This window comes from Perca fluviatilis, chromosome 18 (genome assembly GCF_010015445.1).
Source record: "Perca fluviatilis chromosome 18, GENO_Pfluv_1.0, whole genome shotgun sequence".
NCBI classification, from domain to species: domain Eukaryota; kingdom Metazoa; phylum Chordata; class Actinopteri; order Perciformes; family Percidae; genus Perca; species Perca fluviatilis.
Genome location: NC_053129.1, coordinates 36,105,371 through 36,133,172, shown reverse-complemented (window position 1 = coordinate 36,133,172; position 27,802 = coordinate 36,105,371). Strand labels below are relative to the sequence as shown.

General features: G+C 39.6%; 2 long non-coding RNA genes and 1 pseudogene across 3 annotated transcripts; 1 reads left to right on the top strand and 2 right to left on the bottom strand.

Annotated features, from left to right (window-relative positions):
• Positions 1-27,802, top strand: part of LOC120546464 — a 275,615-nt pseudogene that overhangs the window by 21,814 nt on the left and 225,999 nt on the right.
• Positions 78-11,068, bottom strand: LOC120546684. 2 transcript variants are annotated; one of them, XR_005636908.1, is made up of 6 exons: positions 11,050-11,068; positions 10,731-10,898; positions 700-744; positions 508-567; positions 317-407; positions 78-144 (listed from the first exon to the last, which is right to left on the bottom strand). It is a non-coding gene; the product is annotated as an uncharacterized LOC120546684 (long non-coding RNA). The 2 variants fall into 2 exon arrangements; XR_005636907.1 differs by lacking the exons at positions 10,731-10,898; positions 11,050-11,068 and having other exon boundaries at positions 700-1,475.
• Positions 5,177-8,399, bottom strand: LOC120546689. The gene is made up of 3 exons (XR_005636916.1): positions 8,350-8,399; positions 6,382-6,488; positions 5,177-5,538 (listed from the first exon to the last, which is right to left on the bottom strand). It is a non-coding gene; the product is annotated as an uncharacterized LOC120546689 (long non-coding RNA).

Here is a 27,802-nt window from a genome sequence, read left to right as displayed (position 1 = left end):
CTTTGGGTGCAGACTTAATTGAAGAGCCTTGTATAAACAGGGTGTGATGTTTAGGGAAACCAAAGAATACAAGGCGCCATCATTTCTGCCAGAAGATTCACAGGGGGGCAACGAAGCTTTCATTGAGGACTGGCTAGATCCCTTCTTCTGCATTCAGAAAGAAAAACAAAAGGGCATACAACATAAATAATTATAACTGACAAAAATAATGAGACAAGAAATTAAAGTAACAAGAAAATAAGTGCAAAACAAGTTTCCATGTGTTGCAGTGTAGCTGAATGTTTTTCAACAATTTGATTTACGGTAAAACACATACCAAATATTTCCAGCCAAGGTTTGATTCAATCTTCAGCATGCTTTTCCTGCCATTGTCTTGAAACTGTTTCACCTGTCACTCTCATTTGATGCTGTTTACAAAAACAAAACAGCAATATTGTAAAGGGACAAAGGAAAATGAATTTAATGAAAAAAAAAAAAAAAAAAAAAGATTATGACCTGAAATCTCACCATTTCCTGAGAGTCACAGGTCCTTTGAGTATCCTTATGGTTTCTGCTCAAATTCAGTGTCTGAAAAGGGCAGGAACAAAACAAACCTTTTTAATCATAATAAAGACAAAATAAGAATTTAGAGATAACAGAGAAAACAATGTGTAGGGAAAAATTGTAAAATATCTTCTAGAATCTGTTTACTTTACTAACCTTGAAAGAGACTCTCGGGTCTTAGCTGTGTCACCACCCTTAAACCTTAAACACATGCATCAGAAAACCACTGCAACAAAATCTCAGATGTCCTTCACTGACATTTTTATTGTCTTGAACATATTTTGACCTCCACACACTTGCTGCTAGTCAAATATATTGCTTTAAACAAATAAAGGCAAAACAAGCATCTAAAGCTTCTCCTGGCATTATGAAAAAAGAAAGCCAAAACTGCTTAAGCTCTAAAAACTGCTTAAAACTGCTTAAGCTCTAAAAACTGCTTAAAACTGCTTAAGCACTAAAGTCAACTAACAAATGTATATTAACCATTTTCAGGAAAACATGAATTACATTAATTTCCTGAATTCTTTTAGCAAAAACAGAAAAATGACTGCCTCAATGAATAAATGACAAGAAATGCAATAGCATCATTTTTAAAGTATGACTTTACATAAGTAATCAATCACACATGCACATAAGCTTGTGACATCAATTTTGCAGAACCTTACAGCTACAAAATGCTATAATAACAGTTAAAGTCAAGTAATGTTTGTAACAGACAGTGCTGTTTAAATTTCAATGTTAACAGTTCAGTTCAACACTTAACTTGTTTGCCAATTAGGGCAATACAAAATTCAAATAGTTTAAACTGTTGTATAGAATATAGAACATCTCAGAAACATCAAGAGTACAGTTCTCAATAACAATCCCTAGTTAGAGGGATTGTTTAAAGATCTAAGATCAAAACCTCTGAAAAGCATGCCTGTGATAACAGAAATCAGCACTGTAAAATCCGATTAGTTAACCTTACTTAAAAAGCATGCAAACCGATTGCCACTAAAAACTAAGTACAGTGGAATAGGTATTGCGTTGTATTAACAAATCCCTGTTTAGTATAGTATACTTACTCTTGAGTTTAAGTAACTAAAAACAATGTGTGCGGTGTACTTGACAATTTACTTTAGATGTACTCCTGACTTAGTATAGACAACTCAGAATTACTATTTCAAACAACTAAGTACTGTAATGTGAACTTTACTTTGTGTGTAATCTAAACACGATTATTTAAGTTGGGCTAACTAATGTGACAATTCCTACAACTTAGAATTTCTCGTTTTAGTTACTTGAAGAGCGATTCTGATTTACTTGTTTAAACCATGCAAACCGATTGCCTTGAAAAGACCAAGTAACTGTTACTTGTGTAAATTAAGTACTTCAAACATTCATTTTACCTTATTCCATTTACAGTAATCAATTAGACATTTAGATGGTTATTCTTCGCAATAACCATCTAAATGTCTAATTGATATCACTAAACGCTCACCTATATGTTAACTCTGTTCTGCCAACTCACTATACACTTGTCACATAAATGTACCAGAGAAGAAGTATCATAAAATAGAAATATTTAACACACAACCACATTATATTTGAAACAGGTTTATTCCTTGAACCTCAACCATTGTTAGTTTACAATGTTAAAATCAAAGTCTTAAAACCCTTTGATCTGGTATAAAGTATGCATTACCTTGACATTTGTAATTTTATACTGATTGTATTTCATCATCTTTAAAATTATTATGGTGTGCTTGGCCCAGATAAACCTTTTATTTCAATCAATCAAATTTTGGCACAGGAATTTCACGATTTTGAATTCTTGACTTGGCTGATAAGTAATTTTATTGTTAACTTTTTTACCGAATTATTTATAGGAGTATGAATTTTTGGGAAATATACTTGATTAGAGATGTTTAGGGAAAACAGTCAAATCTGCACCTTAGACAGCTGACAGAGATACTAATTGGTTTTGAGGAGATTAAAATGTTAGTCATTACTATAAGTGATCAGTACCACTTGAAGACAACATTCAGACTAAAATGATAAATGTCAAGGTATTAGCGCCAACCACAGAATATCTCTTCTCAGAACCAGAACGTGCATACATGCTTATTACACTACCATAAAATATAAAAATAAAAACATTCTTCAAAAGTACAGAGTGAAAGTAACACCAAGGGATGTGAACAATGGACTTTGTTGGATTGAATGTTTGCCTATTTGCCAATATACATCGGTACCAAAATTGTTCTTCAATAATCTTCCAGTAATAATTGGCAGCCAATGTATTTGGCTTTATAAAAAGACATACATTTCTCATTTGTGGAAAGAAAATTCCAACCCTGACCTTTTATTTAACATAATCCTGAGAAACTGCTTTACTTTTGTATTAACAATAAAGTTTAAAGACCAAACTGCTGACAGTATCAACCTGCTGACTATTACAAGTGACATCCAGTTATTGTACAATAATGACTATGGCAACCGATCTCATACACGTATGAATGACCATACACCTGCAGCCTCTAAATGTAACTTGCTGATGAACCCAGTGGATATAAAACAATATGAAAGGAGTGCCTTAATTTAGCTAACAATAAAAAGCAACTGGACCCACTTTTATAAACAAGATTGTATGCCAAGTGTCACTCTTGATTTTTACCATTCTAACTCAACAGGAGATTTTTAAGAGTTTGAAGTTTGGGGGAGTTTGTTCTCTCCCAGGCCAAGCATCACTCGTTGAATGAAGCTGAATGTGTTTTTCATGGCTTTAGGGTAGTCCAATTGTAGTGCATAGGACAACCCAAACAAGAGGCAAAGTGCTTGAGGTAGGTTCTGAGGATTGTTCATTACAATACCTCCTTCAAGAATGATGGCAGTAGACACTGGGTCAAGATGGAGATGATTTGGCGAGGAGGGGCACATCTTCACTGATGACAGTCAGCAACCCAACAGATACCTGGTCCCAGGCCTCATCACTGTCAGAATCCTGTATACAACCAAACACAAACATTACAACAGGTAAATGTGATTGGCATTATCAATTGTCATCAAGTCATCTGTCCTGCCAACACTTCCCTCCAGCCTATTTTTTATTTTTTTTTAAATTAAGCTCTCATGTCTGTCCTAATATAAAAATTATTCAGATGTTAATGCTGTTACAGCTAGTGCATGTGAGGGAGAGAAATGTTCTACCTCTTGTGCAGAACCCACAATTGCAGCACGGCAAGTGGGCTTAGCATTGTGGCACTCAGCAGTGCAACCATGTGACATGGACTACAAATGGAGTTAGTTGAATGGCTGCTTCATCATTTTGTTTAGGGTTTTTGTTGTTTTATCTTTTTTTTATCACCCTGCTGGCATACACTGAACTGTCACAGTTAGCATGCAGCCCATCTTTGTTCTGAACTCACAGTAATATACAGTATGTGCTCTTTTAAGATATGAGAACTTACAAAGGAGGTGTTGTAGAAGTTACTGGGGTCATCACCAAGCAGAACAGGGATGCCTTGGAGAACAAGGTGCGCACTGCTGTCACATCTGGTTTCTAGAAGTGGATAGAACAAATAAAGTTCAAGATTAAGCAACATTCAGAAGTTACACTACAAACCCATTTTTAAAAAGCGTATAGAAAAGGTGTCACCATGTATGCTTAACAGTGCAGAGAACAGTTGCCCGTTGCAGTAGTTATCTAATCCACAGCAAAAACTTAACAAGTCTGTAGTGGACTGACCCTTGAATCAATTTGCTGCACAATCTCAGCCAGTTTCTCTCCAACACTTCCTTTCTTGGACTTGAAGATTGTGACAAAGCGTGGTGTGTAGCGGTCAACAGCACCAAAAAGTCATTCTCCAGGTTTGTCGTGGCTATCCTGTTGAACTCAGCAAACACCTACAAGACAGAAAAAAATGTGAGTGAGTAGGCGGCTTGAGCCAGTGTGGAAATTTTGGAAAACCTTTGGTTACCAGTCCTAAAACCTAAATGCACACTAGGAGAATATAAAAAAGCATATCAATATCTGTGACGCTTGTCTCTCTGTAAAAAGAGCTGGCCAGCGCTCCTTCAGGGTTTTCACTGGAGGTTCAGCCTCCACAATCTCCCGTCTCCGCGGGTGGAATGTGTGGTCCATCTTAGATGCAATGACTGTTCCACTGGGGTTCCGTTTTCATTTCTTCAACCAGGAGCTTTCTTCAACTTTTAGTCTATCTTCATTCTGCCCCTCAGGGAGGTCTGGTAAGTAATTGACCTCAAACCTTTTTGGTCTTTTGAGGCCTTTTGATGCCATTCCTGGGGCCCTTTTTTCCCTGATTTATATTGCACTTTGCACATCCAGCTTTTCTCAGTTTAGCGCGATAGTTCCCCATTTTGTATGTCAAGCTATTCTTCCAGCCAGAACACCCATCTGGCGAGCCTGGTTCCCTCAGGCAGGGATGTTTGCTTATGAGCGCAATGCCACAGAATGGCATCGTTCTTCATTTGGATAGGCATCAAATTTGTAGATCGCTTCAGCAAGCTTCTCCAAAATACCATGCTTCATGTCTCTTGGTACATTCAGGTAAGTTTGGTCTCGTAAAACTTAAGATTAGCCTGTCTCAGTCTGAATTCTACATCAACCGAGAAGTTTGGAATCTCAAAAACTCTGGCCATTGCTCTTGTCTTGTTGATGATGATGAGCTGTATGTCGACAGAATCTCTGTATCATCTGAGACATTTGAGGCATCAGAAATGCTGGTGGTGGAAGCAGGCACCAGTGTCAGTGTCACCAATGAAATGACCTTCACAGTTGCTTTTGTAGCTGGCAAGTCTCCTATGTCATCTAGGTTGCAGAGGGAATAACCAAAGTCAGGGTCTTCATACATAAGATTGAAGTCATCCTGCAGGTTGCATTTTTCTTTGACTTTTATCTTCAGCTCTTCAACCGTTTCTGGTTTTCTGTCCAGTGACACTTTCCGTATGTCCCCTTCATTTATGATGATTCTTAGTTTATAGCTTCCCATGGTCCTAGACAGAGTGGAGATCACTTTAGTACCCAGTCCACATGTCATTCAGCATAATATGTAACGCTTTAGTGTGACGTACACATTGCCTTTCACTCTATAGGAAGATAAGGGGAAAACATCATTCAGTTCGGACAGATGGGTGACATTGAGAGACCCTCCCCACTGAAGCACAACTCATAAGCACGTAAATGTTCAACATACCATGAGGTCAAAAGCCTGCAGACTAGCAGGATTTCTGTGTTGATAACAACAATATGTGTTATTTGCTGGAACTCTGGGAGACCAGAGCAACAGCCAACTGAAATGATCATATCTGCAGTGTACTTTACACCATGAACACAAGCAGAAGCTGCAACCAGCACTGTACTTTGCTTGGCGCCTGATGTAGTGAGCGCTGAACATTTTCAGGGAAAGATGTGATCATAACTGACCTGACTTTATCAATTTCCACAGAAGGCTTAAAGAAGGATGCAGAATCCAAATGGAAGGCCATCATCTTCTGGTGTCTTACAGCCAAGGTTTGTGCTACATTCTTGAAATTATGAGTGTCATGCACAACCTTTTTGAAAAATTTGTGCTTCCCTTCAAAACGCATCGTCCACACATCGACTAGTGGGCCAAAAGTTTTAATCAGTTGAGGGTAATGTTCAATAAAATGATGTTTTGGACGGAGTTTGTAGGTCGGAAAAGTTTGCTGCAGTAACTCTCTATGTTCTGAGATTTTGCAAACCAGAAAGTGGATTAACTCTTCAGTAAAGTGCGATGACATTACTATTTCTAGTATATCTTTTAGAAGCATCAGTATCTCCCATGCTTTGTCTCCTTCTGGGATATTATGGCCTACCATCAATGGAAGCAGCCTCAGGAGAGCCCAGTTTTCGTGTCCGTTGCCCACAATGGTTCCCTTAGCGATGAAGGTCTTTGGAATGATCTGTGGTTGGTCAGCTTTATCTGAGAACGTGTAAGGAAACTGCTTAATAGCCTTATTCAAACAGTCCAAAGAAACATACTTCTTGGTCATAAAATCCTGAAGACAGAGTGACATTTCTGCTGGTACTATACCCTCTAAAAAGTCATGCAGAATGTCAGGTGGAAAACCATCCACCACATGAAAGTGTTTCAAGTTTTCATTCAGTGGACACCCTCTTTTTACACCAAGATGTCTGGCCATAGTATGGTCATGTATAACCTCTTGCACATGTCTGTCGTGGTCCTCTCTTGTCCTTGGCTGGTGTAGACCTGACCGCACCTCCTTATCCTGTATGTCATCTTTCTTACACATACAAAAACCGACAAAAGAGATGTGCTGCAAAACTCTCCTGGAATCCCGCCAAAGCGTGAGCCCCCCAGTTGTCTGCTGCTACATACAATACAGTTCCTTTAACACTTTCTGCTAGCTGTTCAACATACACACCGTGTTCCTTCAAGAGTAACAAGATCCTGAATGAGAGGACGAAGAACTTCTGCATAGCCATGTTCCTTCACAGTCTTGACCTTACATAAAAGTGCAAGTTGTATAGAGTGGAGAGCTGACCGATATTTGGAGTCAAGATTAGCAAGTACCCAATATACTGCACATAGTTTGTGTTTTTTCTGATGTTCCCAGTGGATTAGCAACCTCAAAATCATCTATATATAGCCCAAGAGCAATCCTAAATTCTTCCACATTCAAAAGAACATTTTCTTTAAAATGTGAGACATCTCTGAATGAGTGGTATCCTTCTGGTGAAGCACCACATTCTACATGCAGCGCCTTATCCAGAATATCCTTATTTCTTAACAAAGCCTGCAACATTTTCAGTGTGGGGACATATACAACAGAACTATCTCTGTCAAGACGAAACTCAACTGGCATAACAAGAGGAAATTCTTGCTGTATATAAGATGCTCTCCTGCTAGCTGTTGATAAGGATCCTCCTGTAGAGGTGAATTTCAGCAGGACATTAGTTTGTGAAACTGCATTTACAACGTCACTCACAATGGAATTATCCACGTCACCACAATGCTGACTGATAATCTCCTGGACTTTACTGTGAAGTAATGGCTGTGAAAGTAAGTGGATCTGATTGATCTGCTGAATAACTTCTTGTGTAGCACTTTCTGATATATGCAGGATTGTTTGCATTTTCAAAAACAAAGCGGCAAGGTTACGTTCCAGCTGACTTTCCAAGTCCTGTATGTCACCTACAGATTCTTCAAATTCACACTCAGTGTCATCCTGTGAGGAAATATCATTCTCCACTTCAGTCAATTGATCTTGATGTTTAATGTTTGATACAATTCCGGTTTTAAAATGTGTTGTAGCACTCCCTTTGTGTACCCTACTTTTGTGTGCATTAAATGTTGAATACACATTGCTGTGAAAATCACAGCCGTCGTATGGACACAGAACTTTTTGCTTAAGTTTTAAATGGCTGCGCAAGTGTGTGAAAAACTCTTCTTCAGTGCAGGGCTCTGTGTATTCACATAATTGGCAGTGAAATACAACTGTGGGTTTACTTGCTTGTCCAATGTTTGATTGACAGTGCCAAACCGATAAATGCACTTTGAGTGCATTAAAAGATTTGAAAGTGCACAAGCAATCGTTATGAAGACATGGTATTGGCTGTTGCCGAGTAAAGCCTCCATGTTTTAGGCGATAGTGTTTTAACAACTGTCCTCTTTTTTCTGTAGAAAAATTACACTGCTTACAGGTCCACTGCATCTGCAAGAAATTATTTTAAATAATTTAAAATTTAGGTGTAAGTTGTAAGTGTGTGTGTTTGTATATCTACATATAATATCATCCAAAATATTGTATACTTTATCTCACCTCCAGTGTACTGAGGCCCACTGACAAAGCAGCTGTGAAGAGCCCTCAAGGGCAGTTGCCACAAGCACTTCTGTAAAGGACAAATAATGTCTTAGTTAAAAGAAAGTTCCCCATTTAAAGTGATGTGATTTGTAGATTAAAGACACATAGTGCATACTTTACAAGCATTACAGGAGAATGATAGTTTTCCAATATAAATCCTTATAGATGTATCCTCTTACATGAATATTTGAAGATTCAGATTGAGTCATAAAAACAATTCTAAAAATTAAGAGTATAAACAATCCTGACTTAAGTATAAGTACAGCAATATTAGCAACTGCATTTACTTAAAGAAATAACAGGGGAAAGTCAGACGTTGAAACACTTTTCCGATATACCTCATTTTAAAAGAAAACGTTACAGACAAAAATAATTTGTTGTCATCAACAACTTACGTGTGTGTTCTATCAATACCAGGTGCTATCTTATAAAAATATGGAACAACCCGGTTAACTTGACTTTGAATGAAAGGTGCTTGGTCATAGGGGCGGGATGGAAGAAACACATCGATATACATTTTAATTTTTAATGTTTTTCTTGTTTTTATTTAACATGCTTGACAGGGTCCTTAATATGTAGCGAATTGCAAAAATAAATAAAAAATAACTTTTGCCAACAGTCATCATGTATTCTCCTTGTTTTTTGGCTTTGCAAACGATTAAAACAGAAACTAGCAGTAGCTAAAGTAACTTTATGTTCTCCTAATTGTCTGACCAATGTGGCTGCAAAATGTGTGTTGCTTACAAATTGTCTTGTTTAGTGTTTCCTCTACACACTTAATGCAGCAAATTTCATTTGTAACTCCGAAGGTGTGTTTTTTTACAGCCAGGTCTCATGGCAGTTCGTGTAAATGTGACGTTATTTGAATCTATTGTTACGTGTTCACGGAGACGTTTTTGTCGGTTTTTGGACGGACTACCGCGAAAATGTTAAGTAATGTATTTCAATGGGAAGCATATTTTGTGGCCACAACCGAAAATGGTGAGGGAGTAATATAAAAAGCCGAAAATCCGTGTAGGCAGGTTGGTCGGGTGGTGGATGGGTCAAACAACACAGGACTTTCACCCCGACGGTTTTGGCGTTTTGTACTGTGGTGCGTCCCCGCGGGCATCCGCGGGCCGCCTCCCGGCTTATGGAGGTCGCTTCGGCCCGCTCATCCAGCCGGTCCGCGCGAGGCCCGCCTGGCGCCTCCGGCTTATGGAGCGACCTTTCGGCGGCCTCATCCAGGGGTCCCCAGCGGGCCCGACTCGCGGGTACCTCCCGGCTTATGGAGCGACCTTTTCGCCCGGCGTCCTTTCGTCTCCGTGAGCACGTATCAATAGATTAAGAATAACGTGGACATTTACACGAACTGCCGTGAGACCGGGTTAATACCCTACATTCGACCAAAATACAGTACAGCCACTGTGTCAACTCGGGGAAAACTAAAAGTTCCTCTAGCAACATTTAAAATGTGAGCGTTTTCACTTTAAGTTAAAATGGATTTACAGGTGAATCACGGGATGGTGGTGGAAAGCCGCCCAAAACATGCCCGACATGTGCTCTGCCTGTTAGCTTGTTAATGTTTAGCTAGCTAGTTAACATATGATAGATTATGTTGAGGCAGCAGACAGAAACACAAATTCACACACAAATATTAACCTAACTTGCTTGAAGACTTACCTTATTGTTCCACAAGCGATGAAATCTCTAGCAAATTTGTCGGCAAATTCCAGAAAATGTGTTGGCTCAGTCCGATTAGCACCGCTAACAATCCTGAGCAGGAGACTGAACGGTGGTGGCTTCTACTGCGCATGCTCACTCACAGCCCTGCTTGCTGATTGGATGAGTTCCAAATGATCTCTCTAAGCAAGTTAAGATAACTTCAAACAAAGTTATATTCACCCAAAACAATAAGTAAATAGCTTTTTCACCATGCAATTAACCGTTACTTTGTAAAACCAATTAAGAAGCACATATTATTGATACCCGACTACAGCTAACTCATTAATGCAAGTTATGACAGCTATTGGAATTTACAGTGAGGTAAGAGTACTCAATATCAGCTGGGATAACTGAAAACAAACACAGTAGTTCCCAGTCAAGGTACAGTTAAGCTGACTGTAACGATCTGTTCAAAATGTCTTTAAACGGTCTCTCGCCACTCGTGATCAGAGAGATCGTCGATGAGGTGAGTACTCTTGGGTTCACATGCAGTGTCTTTTTCTTAGATTTTTCAACTTTTGTTCCCTTCTCTGGGTTAATGTTGAAGAAACACCTTGATAAACACAATAATCCACAATAAAACACTATACAACGAAAAAAGAAAAGGGAAAGGTGAGGGAAAAGTAAAAAATTACCTCTGAAGGAATTCAAGTGTGGAGCCAAGTTCCAGTGGATAGTGGATGTTCAGGCAGTAGTAGCTACCAAGCATCAGACAGATTGCAGAGATGAAGTCATTATTTGGTCATTCACGACTTTGTGGTCAATGCTGAGCATGAACAGTCTCGATGCAAAGCAGGAGGATCCTTGGAATGAAATACAAGTGTAAAAGAATTAACTGTACAACACCCTTTACCATTCAAATGTGTCTTAAAATAGTGAAAGCGCAGACATTTAATATAAGCGTATCCTTGCATTAGCTTAGGTTCTGTGCAGTTGTACTGATTTCCAACTCACCACAAACAATGATACATGGCAGGGCTCCAGACTAACTTTTTCACTAGGAGCACAGTGGCCCCTACTGAAAATTTTAGGGGCGCAACCAGAAAATTTAGGGGCACACACCATAAATCAACATGCTAACCAAATATTCACATTTCTACTAATTTCCACTGTATTACTAATAAATACTTTGATAATAGATGCAGAAATTACAATGTGCTGTTTCAAATTCAGTGTCACTTTTGAAGATGCAACATAGAAGGCACCTGCTGTCATGACCGTTAACAAAATATTAAAAAAATATACCAACTCTGGTCTACAACAACAATGAATTCACCTTAAAATTAAACCTGTATTGTTTAGGCTACTACCCTTGGGGTTGGGTACCTTTCGCATCTAAACCAATATTGGTACAGATACCTGAAATTATGGTATATTTTTTCAGTACTTTCCCTCTGTAATTACAAAACAATTATTTCAGTTGTAAAAATAATTCCAAACCTATTTATCCTATGTACTTAGAACATTTTGTTATTTTATTAGAATATATTTCACTCTAAAGAAATTAAACAAAAATAAAAATAAAACCCCTCCCTCTCTCCTCCCAAACCCATCCCTACAACCTATTAAATTGAATAATTATTCATTTTTTACTCACTGTAACTTGTTTAGCCTGTTGTATTTTCATCATGACCGTTTTCAATTGCTCTTTAATGTTTCATGAAAGCACTTTGAGTTGCCTTGTTGCTGAAAGGTGCTGTAGAAATAAAGTTGCCTTGCCTTACAACCTCAGCCTGTCAGTCAGTCACCAGGGCACAGTTGCACACTGTTGCGCCTGCTGCTTGTCTCAGAGGAAGTGTAACGCCAACAGCACCGTGACTGTTTTTAATATCATATAGCAGCAAACGCTGTCTGCGTGAAGTTTTTAAAAACTGTAACCATACTTGAAACCACTTTATCGGCATCACTCGCTGTGACTTCAACAAAAACAGCCAACGTAGTTTGCGCAACTCGCACCTCTGCGTGTGTGTGCGAGTGTGTGTTTGTGTCGGAGCACCGCTCTCTGACAGTTTTCAGAGAGGACAGATAAGCTGCCGCTGCGCGCTCAGGTACCTACATTTCGACATTTAGCGTGTAAAAATGGGGGCAAATTTGCTGTGCGACTGCATGTAAAATTCAGTCGCACACTCTCAAATGTTGGTCGCAAAATGCGACCATTTGGTCGCAGTCTGGAGCCCTGCATGGTGTCACAGGCAGGCTTTCCACATGGACTTCTTTTGCCAGACATGTTTCATCAACATAGTGGAAGAGGGCCCCTCTTTTTCATCGAAATAGGAGAGAAGGAGGAGCATCATATCTTTCACGTCTTCTGAGCAGCCCTTCAGCTGTCCCCCTGCATTCGAAGCTTTATGACAGCCTCCAAGACACGCTTGCTCTTGTCTGCACAAGTGTTTTTCAGAAAGTCCAGAAGCCGTTTTCCCTTCTTTTCCAGACTGGTGAGAAAAGTCTCTTTCAGCGGTACCCCAGTAAGTTCTTCAAAGTGGACTGTCATTCCAATCGCCTGAAACAAAAAAGGCCACTCTTCTATGATGGTTTGCATGTCTGCTCCGCTATTTATTGCTTTGCGCTGAGAGTAGTAAGTGCATTTCATTAGAGTTTTTACTTCTTCATGACTGAAGCTTGTCTGTTCACTGAGAATCTTCATACGTTCCATCTTCTCCTTCTGGGTTTCCAGTGTCTCAGTGACTGGCAAAAACTTCATGTCCCACTTTATGCAGCCATATGTGTCTTGAACAGATGCTCGCTTTTCAGGTGTGACTTCATCGGTGTCATCTGATCCTCCCAGTTTGCGCTTCTGTAACACTGGTGAAGTAGACCTCTTCACATTTTCAATTCGTGCCTGAATCTGTTTTACCAAAGAGTGGTACCCCTGTCCTACCACATCCCCCGCGATGACATCCTGCAGTGACTTGGGATACATCACAACCAGTTTTTTTGCAATTTCAGTCGAGGCTCTTCTAGTTGGAGAGGCACAAGCTTTCATCATCTCCTTCACAATGATGCGGATCATCTCCCTCCGCAATCGAGGCTTTGGTCTTTTCTCTCTCTGAAGACACTGGATCAAGTCTTCTGGAAAATCTTCACATGGAATTCTAAATTTATCTACCCAGTCTAGAGAATATATTGGACTGGGTGAGGGGGAGGCAGAAAATGAGGAGCAAGAAGATGGAGACGATAGGCTGGCCTGGCTTGAAATGTCCGTATTTGGTGCTGTAAAACAAAATCACAACCGATACGATTAATTGTACTTTTTGGACCTTGGCCAAAGTATAATAGAAAAAACAGAAAGCCCTTCATGGCTATTGTGCAATGAAATCATAATACTTACTGGTTTGTTTCCAGGCAGCCAGCAGTTTTCTTGCCTGAACTGGTCTCAGGACAGAGTTCAGATCAGTCTCACTGATGAACTGCAAGTCCTCAGATGTCTCCACTCCTAATGATTGTAGTGCCTCCAGTACAATTTCAAGGATTGAGGCAGACAGGTCCGGCAGCACCTTAGTAATGGAACTTCTTATGCTGTCCCCCATTTCCGAGATGTCTGATAAAAGAATGTGAATAAAGGTCAATTTACACCAAGTGGTACCTTTGGTGTTAAAATATGAAGCTGATCTTGCTTAATACTACACTTTTATACAGTGTTTCGTAAGTACCAAACTAACAGCCCCATTATTGTGACAGCACACAGTGTTTCAATGGAACCATCTGGTACCCATACTTCATGTAAGATGTTAATGGATAGAAATCAATTAAGTCAATGATGTTCACACACTGCATCTTTTCTTTTTCCTTTCTCACTGAGTGCAGATGATACTGAGAATGGTATTCTGTCACGTGCACCGACACCAGAAAATAAACACTGTCATTCTTAATCAAAATGAGAACTACTTCACCAAACTCAACAGAGTTCCCCTGTGACAAGGAAGTGGTCCTTTCTTGTACTGTGTTCCCTTGTACATAATTTCTACTGTGACCTTTGTATTGGTTTCAGTAAAGTCAAACATTTGGACTGCATCTTGAATGGCTTTACTGTACAGCACTGAGTGAAATGGAGAACCATCTTTGACTTTCAAGACAGACTGACACAATGAACCTGCTGCTAGATAGGCCTGAAACATCTGATGTCTTTCAGAGAGTGTATGGCAGAGGTTTTGAAATTTTTCAAATTTCTGGCACATCTCTTGAAATAACTGTGCTTACTTTCAAAACGCATTGTCCATAATCAGTGGGCCAAATTTCCGGAATCAGTGCTGGGTAATGGCGTAGAAAATGGTGTTTTGGTCTCAGGTTGCATTCTGGGAACAGAGCTTTTCTTGACTCTAAATATTCTTGAATAAGAATATCAAGATATGCTACCTGAGCCACTGACATTTTCTGAGCACACACCATGTCTACAATATCTTTCAGCTGCAGAGTTAAGTTCCACACATCATCTGTGGGGTCTGTCACTATGTCTCCAACTATGAGAGGCAGCAATCGGAGGAAGTTCCAGTTCTGTACAGCCTGTCCTGAGAGTTTAGCTGCTTGAGGGCTGACCTCAGATGGCTTTGTAGAAACATCAGAGGCATGGTGACTAAACTGTTTGATGCGTCGGTTCAGAGTGGAGTAAGTGAACCATGCTTTTTCTTTATGAAGTACTTCAGATACAGTGCCACATCATAAGCCAAAAACTCCCTCAAAGATATCGTGCGGACCTAGACATGGTGGCAAGCCTGGCATACAAACGTTGAAGTATTTGAGTGAATTGAACACTGACCTGAACTTCACCTTCGACGTCTGGTGTATTGTCAATCTGGAGGCGATCAACAGCAGAGTTGTAGTTCTCTTTGGTACGTTCTGGTCCACACAGATTTGGGTCAGCACCCTGAAATTCAGATTTTGTTATCAGGCAGTACCTGCAGAAGTACTTTGAAGAACTAAAATTTTCAGTGAAGCCACCAATACAGTGAGAACCCAGATTATCACCAGCGATGCAAAACAAAGTTCCTTTGACTCTAGTTTCATCTGATGCAACAATCCCACTTGTCCTCCAATTCTTTCAAGTCTGTTAGTAATTCAGAGAACACATTAGCATGACCAAACTCTTTAAAAATCTTTCTCCCTGCACAGTAAGACAAGAGACATGTGGTCTGTGTCTGAGGTACAGCGGAAGTGGCAAGTTTGCCACTGATGCATATACAGCTAATACCTTGTGTTTTGTCCTTGCAGAGCCTAAAAGGGTTAACGACTTCAAAGGCATCCTGGTAGAGTACGGAGCTTGAGGCATGATGGGTTTTGACCAAAAAATCATTTGATTTAAACAGCTTACTATCACTTATGTCACACAGAACATCAGCAGGAGGCTCAGTAGAGGGCTCTTCTGATTTCTGCCACAGATCAGACTCTAGCAGACATCTCAAAGTTCTCTTAAAGACACATAATAGGCAAACCTATCTTTTCTGTTTTTATCTCTCCTAAAAATAGTTTCTTTGGTTCCACATAGTTGAAGGCTTTTTAAAAGGTCTGAGCTCTGGAGTACACTGTCCTCAATGGCCCGGTATGACATGCAGAAAACAGATCATAGCTTTTGACAGACTCGCGCAGACTTTGTTGATGTCCTCCTCTGATAATGATGTGTCATCTTTTAATAGTGATGCAAGTTTACCCAAAATGTATGTCTGTCCCAACTCATGTATGTTCTGCATTTCCTCCACAATGTTCTGTATGGTTGAAGCAGGCAGCTAGAAACTGACCCTGCAATTTTAAGTAGAATTGTGAAATGTTTCTCAGAAAAAAGATCACAGAATTCAGGGCAGGGCTCGAGAGCGCGACCAATTTGGTCGCAAATGCGACTAAAATTTGTAAGGGTTCGACTAAGATTTTTCCTAGGTCGCACCGGGTGCACCTAACGTCCTTGCATCCGCTGCATCTCCACTAACGAAGCAATGTCGTTTATATGGATATAGTTTAATGTTGCGTTACATGACCCATTCCTTCTGTAAAGCCGTGCCTGTGTTTGATTTGGATCTCTCCTCCACGCAGCCCATGGCGAAACACACATTAGAAGTTATTAAATGCAACTAACTTCAGTTGGTTGAGTAATAGCGTGTGAGACGGAGCCTGCTGGATCATAGTTCATAAAAATGCAGCGCAGTGACGATACAGACATTTCATAGCCGACACAAGACTGGTGTAACGCCGCTATTGAGTCAGCCGTCGCTCTCTGAGCAGCCTAGCATACGCTTCCCAGTCCATCGTACCCCTCGGTCTTTAGGTCGTTCTTTTTTTTTTTTCTAAAGATTTCGGCCTTTATTTTGATAGGACAGCTGAAGACATGAAAGGGGAGAGAGAGTGTGGGGGGGGGGGACATGTATGAAAGGGCCGCAGGTCGGAGTCAAACCTCTATATTTACCAACTGAGCTATCCGGGCGTCCTCTTTCTCTTTTAATCAGTCTGTTATTGTTGTTGAAAGCTTATGAAGGAGCTTTCTCAGATATATATTTTTTAAATATATATCCTAGGCTATTAATTTTAGATAACTTTCATTTACATGTGTTGCAGCTGTATATTTTCAAACTGGTAAAAGGAAACCCTGTCTTTGATTTGTATTTTAATCACAATCTGTTTTAATAAAGAGCTTGTGAAAAGTGGCTTTGACTTAAAACCGAACATTTAGCCCTGTGATTTAGTGTATCGCCATTCAGCGTTACCGCGGCGAGAAAAATTTGGGTGCACCTAAATTTTGTGCTGGTGCACCTAAATAAAACAGTTAGGCGCAAGTGTGCAACCAAGGCAAAAGTTAGTGTGGAGCCTCCCGGGGACATTTCCATGTTATCTTCATCTGTAATGGGCCGTGCAGCAGGCTCAGAAATCAAGGGTCCAAAGTCATCTGATGTGGTTGGAACAGATGATGATTGACATGCAGACTCTCTATATAAATCACCAATGCTGCTGTCTGAAAACTCTTTGTGTTTACGTGACATGTGGGCAGTAAAAGATGATTTAACTCTAAAAAGGTATTTGTGCACCCTCTTACTGGACAAGTGACCACGTGTCCTTCCACAATATGGCTCTTCAGATGAGCTGTCTTCGGTAAAATGGGCTTTAAACGCGCCATACCGTGTGATGTCTGCTTGCAGTCTGCTTCAATACACCGAAAGAAACAACGTGGCTCATTCCGATGCAGTTTACAATGAAGCACGTGGCCCCTTGATGACTGAACTACCTTACCACAGAAATTACAGGTTAACATATCTCCATGTACTTGGGTAATTCCTCCTAGCAAATTAGCAGCACGCCAAACACAGAAGCTAATCAAAAGCAATGCTTCCCCTCGCCACAGTAATGCAAACTAAATTCACAACCTCACTACAAAACGAACTCCTAAAATTATCTATAAAAGCTGGGGCGGTGGGTTTTTTATAACAGAGATAACTTGAAGTTGCATGTACTCACCTCACCTCGAATTAATTGTAAGCTGCCAGGATGTCTACAAATTCCGAAGATGCTGTGGTCCAAGCAGCTAAAAATGGCGCTAATACAAGTTCAAAACTGCGTCCGTTTGCGAAGCCAACAAGTCTCCTGCAAGAAAAAAAAAAAGCGCGCGGCACACAGCTCAGCAGCGTCATTTTCAGGTGACGTCATCCCGCAATGTAATGTCGCTCTTTGTTTCTTTAGGAGGAGGTTTGATCAGAAGTCACGTCTGCAGACCGCTACGACCGTCTTGCCTTGCTTCCCCTTTTTTGGGTGAAATGGTTCGCTCATACTGCACAATGTTGCTACCAGAAAACATTTTTTCTCTGCAATTCGAACGTAAAACGTCTGTACACAGTTTACCAGCAGCCAATCAACAGCGATCACACAAACTCAAAATTTAAGGCGGACCCACTTAAGGTGGTCTGATAATATGGCGTGAAACAACATAAAGTTGTTTTAAAATAATAATTAAAAAAGATTATTGAAATAAATTTTATTCACAACCATGAACTTTATTTTAAACATCTTCTTTTGCTGTGGATTTTTTTTTATCAGAAGGTTAACAATGATATACTGCAGGCCTAACTTTTAATCTGTATATCAGTATCTGAATTTTAAAATAAAAAATACTATCAATTTTATTGTCTTTTACTGCTGATATTTGCCTTTTTTATGGTATTTACTGGTTGTATTACGGTGGACCCTATTTTTAAACATCTTGCTTCTGTAAAATGAATGTTTTTGTTAATGCTAAAATCTACAGATTTATCCTGTGAATTCCAATGTGCACAAGCCCAAAAGATGTAGTTTTACTCAAATAATACCGTAAAATCTAAGGTTTTCGGACATTTTCAACATTACAATATTTAATTGTAAAATGTATGCATATTTATTTGTTTTCACAGAAAATATTTATAATTTCAACATTTTATTACAGTGAAAAACAAAGTTTTATCCAGTCTCACAATTAACGGTTATTCAATCTATTTAATACAGTAAAAGGAAGTTTTGGTTTTACGCTCCATTACCGTTGGAATTTGACGGTGTTTTGCTGTATATTTTACTGACTTTTTACAGTGTAGCTGGTGGAGGGTTTTGTTTGCCGGGTATCATGCCCGTGGTTGGCGGCCATGCGGTGATGGAGAAGCTAACACACTGACATGCGGTGAGGATTTCCCATGCATGTCGGCTGTTCAGTGGAGGAGGCCAGCTATGCTGTTGGGGGTTGTGGGCTTTGACAGTGTGAAGTCTGCCTGCCGTATGAATAGGGCAGTGGTGATTTTCCTGGATGATGTGGTGAAGGTTGACACTGTGGTAGGAGTAAGGAGTTGTAATCCGGGATACTTTCACGGGGTTCTCCGCTGGTGAGCCCGGCAAACCGGATCACGATTTCAAACGCACCCGCTTTTTGTCAAAACTGAGGATTTGGTTGGTTGGTTGGTTGGTTAATTTAATTTTGATTTGGCCAAAGAGCTGTCGCGGTACGGCCAGCTGATGTCTCCCATTAACATGGTTCTGCTCGGGTGCAAGTCACCAAAACTCAAACACGTAGTGTGTCACAGAAGACAAGTCTTCATGATTTGAAAGACAACACGGCTGATTTAAATTTAACGTTCAGTTTTAAAGTTAAAGGATTCAGTTATGTTTTTTTGCAACGTTGGATACTATGGAAGTGTTTTGGATGCAAGGAGGAGGGTCATTTGGTCCCGTTCCGTCCGCGCCCCGATCCCAATGGGCCGGGGCGGTTTGGCCGACCGGGCCGCAGAGCCGCCTCCAGGAGGCTCAGAATCAGGTGTTGCGCCTCCTGCGGCTGACTCGGACTCGGCAGGTGCGCAACAGTGTGCAGAACCTGCACAGGTTACAGAGCCAGACACGCAGGAAAAAGAGAGAGATGTTGAACATAATGAGAGTGGAAACGAAGGCCATGCCCAGTCTAATGACAAAGCAGAAAATAACAAACAGACAAGGAAAAAGAAAGGCAGTGCTAAAGGAAAAAGCTGCAGTCAGACTGTTACAAATGTGGTTGATGATGATTTGGCTGAAATTATGTCAGAGGGGAGGGATGTAACTAAAAGATCCAGCAAAAGAAAAAGCAGTTCTAACAAGGATCAGAGTGAGGCAAAAGCTAAAAAGCTGCTGGAGAATCTGAGTGATGAGCATGAGGATGATGAGGAGGAATTCCCAAGTGGAAGAGTTAACTCTTTATCCTCTGGAGAAGATTAAGAAGTTCCTGCAGGACACTAAAGGGATTAAGTTGGTTGAGACTGAGCAGTTCTTCCCTGATCTGAGAGGGTTCATCAGGTCTGATCTGAGAGGGTTCATCAGGTCTGATCTGAGAGGGTTCATCAGGTCTGATCTGAGAGGGTTCATCAGGTCTGATCTGAGAGGGTTCATCAGGTCTGATCTGAGAGGGTTCATCAGGTCTGATCTGAGAGGGTTCATCAGGTCTGATCTGAGAGGGTTCATCAGGTCTGATCTGAGAGGGTTCATCAGGTCTGATCTGAGAGGGTTCATCAGTTCTGATCTGAGAGGTTCATCAGGTCTGTGGCCTGGCTGAGAAAAAGATAGCGAGGGTTTACTATCCAGGAGATTTACCGCCTCAAGAAACTGGTCACTAAAGTCAGAGCTCAACTCCGTTGAGGATGATGATTAGGTGTAATATGTTTCTTCACATACTTGTTATGTGTGTTTTTGCTCTTTCCTTTTTTAATGGCGGATTTAAAAATTGTATCTTTAAACATTAATGGAGCAAGAAGTGATGTAAAAAGAGCTTCTTTTTTTAAACTGATGGAGTTAAAAAACCTTGATGTTATTTTTTTGCAAGAGACTCCCAGTAATTTGGAGAATGAGAGTGAGTGGAAGAAACAGTGGCCTGGGGAGGTTATTCTCACGCCATAAGGCCTCTAACAGGGGGGGTCGGGGTGCTCTTCTCTAAGGGCTTTCGTCCCTACTCCTTTAGTGTGGAGGAGATCATGTGTGGGCATATTATAAAAATTAAGGTTCAGTATAAAAATTTTAAACTTATTTTTTGTAAATGTGTAATGCTCCAGTTTCGGCCATTGAACGAATGACATTTTTAAACCTTTTGTGTGATGTCATTCAGGATTGCACTGTTTTTGGGAGGTGATTTTAACTGCACAGAGAACCCCACTTTAGACCGTAACCACCTGGAGCCTCATCCTGCCTCCTCAGCCCGACTCAGGCGCGTGTATGGAGGGCTGTGAGCTGAAGGATGTGTGGAAAGGGTTTCACCTGAACGCCAGGCAGTACACCTAGAGTCAATCCAGAGACAACATGTTGTCTTTGGCCAGGCTGAATCGCTTTTATTGTTCTAATCACCATTTTGGGGTTTTTTAAACAGTGTGTAATTAATCCTGTTGGTTTTACTGAACATTGTCTTGTCCAGTGCTCTGTTTATATTCAAAATGTAAAATTGCACAGCGCATATTGGCACTTTAATACTGGACTTTTAAATGATTACTCTTTTAAAGAGGGGTTGAGTGTGTGGGGTATACACCGGACCCAAAAGTCCAATTTCCCATTGTTGCAGCAGTGGTGGGATATTGGGAAGGTTCAGGTGAAACTTTTTGTCAGCAATATACTCGCAATGTCACCAAGCACATTACCAGGTCTCTTCAAGACCTGGAGATAGAAGTAGTGGAATTACAGGATTTGGTGGATTCCACAGGAAATCAAGGGCATGTTGAAGCTCTTAAAGTCAAAACGGCTGCTTTAGCCAACCTGTTGGGCATCACAGCACAGGGGGCTCTGGTCCGCTGCTGCTTCATGAACGCTTCCCAGAAGGATGCCCCTCACAGTTCTTCTTTGGTCTGGGAGTAAGATTGGTCAAAGAAAGATCATCCATTCCCTACGCTCTGAAGATGGAGATACAGTGACGGGAACCCCTGAGATCAGGAGGTATGCCACGTCGTTCTATAAAGACCTGTTCAGAGAGGAGTATGTGGAAGATGCTGAGTCAGCTGCTTCTTTCTATGATGGCCTTCCTCAGGTGGGTGCTGACAACAACACGGTGCTGGACGACTAACTGTCCCTGAACGAGCTGTATGTTGCTCTGATGAGCCTGGGGAAACGGGAAGACACCAGGTATCGACAGCCTGCCTGTAGATTTCTACAAGACCTTCTGGCCCATGGTTGGAGAAGATCTGCTGGAGGTGTTCCAGGACAGCTTGAGCAGAGGACGTCTGCCGCTGAGCTGCAGAAGGGCAGTCATCCCCGCCGAAGAAAGGAGATTTACAGGAGTTAAAGAACTGGAGACCTGTTTCTCTGCTGTGTGGCGACCAAGATCCTGTCCAAGGCTCTTGCTTCCGGCTTCGGGAGGTGATGAGTGAAGTGGTTCATGTCGACCAGACTTACTGTGTGCCCGGCAGGTTATTGAGTGATAATATCACTTTAATTCCGCATGTTTTGGACGTCTCTGGCTCACTGGGTATGGATACTGGTCTTATTTCCATAGACCAGGAAAAGGCTTTGACCGGGTGAACATCAGTACTTGTGGCAAACGCTCAATGCTTTTGGCTTCAGCCCAGGTTTGTTTATTTTGTTTACTATTTAGATCCCCATACGCATTCCATTAAGCAGCAGCTATTCTTCCTGGGGTCTTAATTTTTACCAAAATATTAACATCAAAGCTGTACAACAATGAAGACAATGAAGACAAATACAGAAGTGCACATAACATCTTCTAACTCATATAACTAAAACACAACACAACATGACACATATACACTAAACATAACAACATAACCATTTAACAATATATAAGCTCTTACATGTACAAAATATTACCACTCTCTAGGTATAATATAAAATAAAAATCACATTTCCATTGCCGTAGCTCATTATACAGTGTCATTTAAAAAAAACATAATTACAGTTACTCCAAAGTAAATAAATACAGTCTCAGTCTTTTGGAAAAACTAACATTGTTAGTTGTCTGAAACCAAAAATAATGGGAGCAAGTTCCATGCCACCATTGCTCTATAACAGGGGTGTCAAATTCATTTTCATTAGGGGCCACACTGGAAAAAGAGAATCACACCAAGGGCCACACATGTAGAGTTTATCGACGTGCTTTTGTTATTACTGCGTGTCACTTTTTAAAACATTTTGGTAGCTTTTTTCCTCATTTTTTGTTGTTGTAGTTCTGACGCTTTTGTGGCTTTCTCAGACATTTGTCACCTTTTTGTAAATTTGTTGCTTTTTCCGATAATTTTATACGCGCTTTTTGTGGGATTTTTGTTGACATGAAGCCCTACAAAAGTCATCAAAAGAGTTCCTTAGCCATCATAGAATTTAGCAAATCAAGCAAAACAATGATTTTTTTTTTTAACAGCCTGAATATGAAAACTCTCTCTCTGCTTCGGGGGAATTTCTGAGTCTCAGAGTCGGCAAATCTGACATATTCTGCTTTGAATGTCACATAATTGCAGTTTAAAGAAACACTTTCCTGTTTTTGGTTTGGCACACAACTAGGTGGGCCAAAATTTATTGTGAACCCAAACTGATAAGGCGGATTTGGCCCCCGGCCTTGAGTTTGACACATGTGCCCTATAACATGATGTTCTTTGAAGTTGATTTGTTTGACAGACGGGTAACAAGAAATGCCCTTCACTTGATTTGCGCGTGGAATGAGTATGAATGTCACTGAAAAAGTCAATCTTTCATAAATAATTTCTGGTACTTTTGTAATAATTATATTTTTTAAGAATTTAATGAGAGAATAATTAATTCTGCTTCTTACATGAAGCCATGTTAACTGATTGTGCATGTCCCTAATACTTGTTCTAAAAGAACAGTTAAGGACAAGCCGGAAGCTTTATTTTGTGCAATCTGTAATCTGTTTAAATTATTCTCTGTAGTGGCAGCCCAGATGATGGAATAATAGTCCAGATGACACAAAACTATTGATTCCACCAGAATTTTCCGTATGCGAATCGGTATGCATTTCCTGCAATGGCGAACTACAGCCATACTCCTGCCCATTTTATTCAATATTAGTTTTATCTGAGCGTTCCACGTCAACCTGCTGTCCACAATCACGCGAGCAATTTAGCCTCACCCACTTGACAAGTTCAGAGCAGGGGAATCTTTTAAGAGAGATGATTAGATCCCAACATCATACATTTACTCTTCGCAATAATAATTAACTTATTTTCTCTGTTCCACTTTTCAATTAATTTTAGTTCATTATTTAATACAGTATTAAGTCTGGTAGAGTCATGATCAGACACAAAAATAGTCAAGTCATCTGCATAAAGGGCAATACTGGCACACCCCAAAATAAAAGACAAATCATTAATGAAAATAAAAATAACAGTGGTCCAAGACAACTCCCTTGAGGCAACCCACAACGCAGAATCTTTGTCTCAGAATAACTACCATTAAACAGTACATTAAACTCCCTATTAGTAAGATAACTATAGATCCATTGGATTGCACACTTTTCAAAACCATAACAACTTATTTGTTTCAATAATAGATCATAATCAATTAAATCAAATGCTGCACTCAGATCTAAGATTACCATACCAACTCATTTTCTATTGTCAATTTACTGCAACCAATCATCCGTCATCTGAACTAAGGCTGTCGTGCTGCGAGTGCCCTTTCTTATAAGCATGTTGATAAAGTGAATTTAACCCATTTTAGAGAAATACAAATTAATTTGATCATAAACAATTTTCTCCATCATCTTACTCAAAATTGGCAGAATACTTATAGGTCTGCTATTTTTCCCCAGAAAAATGTTCCTTTTTTTTAGGAAGAGGCACAATTTTAGCTTTTTTCCAATTAGCAGGAAAAACACATTTTTCTAAACTTAAATTAATAATATAACATATAGGCATAGTAATCACATCAGCAACCATCTTTAATAACTTAACATCCAGTTCATCAATACCAGAAGGTTTATCTTTCATTAACTTTAATATGTTTTCTACTATATTAAGACTTACTTTGTCAAATTTAAATGTACATGATTTATTAAACATAATTGTATCTTTAATTGTCTTAAAAGATAAATCAGGGTATTCCTGTGAAATCATCTCTTTTGTAAATTCTGTACTTTCTTTGTAAAATAATCTCCTAAATAATTAGCTATATCAGCAGGTTTAGTCAAAAAATCACCTACATCTAAACATTTTGGTACAGATCTATCTCCCTGCCCTGTTAATTGATTTAACATATTCCATAATTTATTCCTGTTTGATTTTACTTCCTCAAATTTATATTCATAATAGTTCTTTTTGTTCTGTTTAACTTTGTAACAAAAATTTCTTAATTGCTCGTACCTTTCCCATAATCCATTATCTCCTGATAAGCTTGCCTCTAACTTTAATTTATCTCTTTTCCTCATATATTCCTTAAGTTCAGCATCTAACCATGGAGAAGCAATACTTCTTACTGTCATTCGTCTTAATGGGGCATGTTTGTCAACAATTGGCATTAATAAATTTGTAAAAAACTTCCAAAGCTAGATCAGGATCTTCTTCCCTTAATACTTGTGACCAGTCGATATTTCTAATATCAGCACAATAACTAGCCTCGATTTAGAAATTTTAAAAATATGTTAAATTATTATCTTCTGACCTGGTTTGAGGATTTTGGTTTTTCTGTTAATTGCGATTAAATTATGATCACTAAAGCCAACACAAATAGAAATTGCTTTTGAACACAAATCTGTAGCATTATAGTAAAAGTAAATCTATACATGTTTCCGTTTTTGTCTCATCAGCATTATAAAAATTCTTGTTGGTTTTTTGACCACTTGTGACAAATTGCAAGTATCGGCTATAGACTGCAACTTATTTTTCAATGAGCAATTATTGAATCTACAATCAATATTTAGGTCACCTAAAAATAAATCTCCATATCTAAATCACAGACTATGTCCAACATGTAACAGATTCGATCTAAACAGACTATTGGTGCATTGGGAGGCCTATAGTAGCAACCAACTAAAATAGGTTTTAAGTGTGGCAACTGCACTTCCAACCACAATGCTTCAACCCCAATACAAACAAGGTCTTGTCTGGTCTTTACTGGTATTTGATCCTGAACATAAAAAGCCACTCCTCCTCAATTTATATTTCTGTCACATCTATATAATAGGTATCCATTTACATGCAAAGGGAAGTCCTCTATAGTTGCATCTAAATGCGTTTCAGATATTGCCAAAATATGCAAATTATTATTTTCCAAAATCCCAGTAATATCCTGTATCTTATTTCTCAAACTACAAATATTCAAATGAGCTATTTTTAACCCTTTATTTGAGAGTATTTTATCTATCACCATTCTTTATTTTACACAAGTAGTAGCTTCTAATTAAACATAATAAAGAGCTATCAAATGAACAAAAACACACAAAAACACACATACACCCACATTCACCCAGATGCACCCCCATATTGCCAACATTTGTCAACAACAACTAATAAGATGTTACACCAACTCAGACAAACCTATTATACACATAACTTCTGAGGTCATAAAAACATAAATCATAAGTCATAAATCAAGCCAACCAGTCTCACTATTACCATAAACACTGATATAATTTAAACCGAGAAACTGAGAGCATATACATTGTAATTAAAACTTTGAAATAAGACTTCAATATGTCTATAAACTAGGCTACATACACAAAGTCAATACCTGTGCTTGACCCTCAGTGTTCATTCGTACTTTGCATCTTCGGTTCAACCACAGTCTTATAGAATGTCTCTGCAGCTAGATGGTCAGTAGTAGTAGTAGTAGTAGATAACTCTATTGTCCCCATGGGGCAGTTGGGCTTGGCGGCAACAACGCAAGGCACTTTATAACAAGACATCAGACATAATATAAACAAATAATTATTATATCAGACACCGCACAAACAAAATATACATCACACACTACAATACACTATACACCCTTGGGTATGGTCAGACCAGCTGGACGACTAGCTTATTCTGAGTGATTTAAGGCTTTTATGGCTTGTGGTATGAAAGAAAATTTGTATCTGTTAAACTTAATGGTCTCTTCATTAAAAGTCAAAATCAAAATATCTGGATGAATGATCCCGTGTTTCACCCCTGCGGCTCCACAACTTGTTTCTCACCTCCGGAAACGCCCTAGCCTTATCCGTCTCCGAAGTGAAGTCTGGAAAAATGCGCAGCTTCATTCCACGAATATCAAACAGCTTTTCTGTCTTGGCTAAACGTAGAATCTCATCTCTCCTATCCAACCTGTGCATCTTAGCAATCATTGCACGCTGACCAGTAGGGCTGGGCGATAAAACGATAACGATATGTATCGCGATGATAACACGTAATCAATATCAATAGAAAATGCGGTCGATAAAACGTTCGATAACTTGTTTTTCTTCTTCGGAAGAAACCAGAAGTTGCGAAGCAAGTTTGGTTGCATGAACAACGGCACTCACTCTCTGGTAACCTGCAACGTAGGGAGTGACACTCTAACAGCCAATCATGTAACAGTATCAAGTTTGGTTGCGCCACATCGCTGTCTCGTGTTGGATTCTACAATAACAGAACCGGCGGCATGGAGCGATAAGTGGAAAGTAAGTGCCGCAGCGAGCGGGAAATCGTTGATAAAACAGGAAAAGTCAGTTTGGCAGTTTTGGGGATTTTATAGGCTACGCCTGACCGTCGTCCCCACCAACACTACCGCAAAACTTGTTTTACTACCTTAGTCGCGTCACACTTTGGAGCACAGCCGTATTCGCCAGTAACGTCCAACAACACCCGCACTGCTACACGCACAAGCAGCAGAGCGCCATGGAGAGGTACTCTGCATCAGCGCCTTACTAAACGATAAATACCAGAGAAATAACGAAGGCAGACATGCTGAGCACTGTCCAGAAGCCAGGTTACCTACCTAGCACTTAACCTGCAGAAAATAATTCTTCTCAGGTTTCAGGTTTCTCTGTTTATATTTAACACTTTGCACCATTTTATTACACCTTATTAAGCAGTTCTTACTTATTCTTTCTTCACTGTGATTTTAGACTTATGTTTACATTTTAATTATTTGAGTGTTTTCCATGGTTGTGTTGACATTTCTGCTTTTATAACTGGGGGATTATAATCAGAGCAGGGTTAAGTTTAAAATAAAAATGTTTAAATTTAATATATTTTTCTCTCTGGTCCTTATTTTAAATAGTTCATAAAAATATCAATAATTATCGATATCGAACGATAGAAACACTTATATCATGCGATACAGTTTTCAG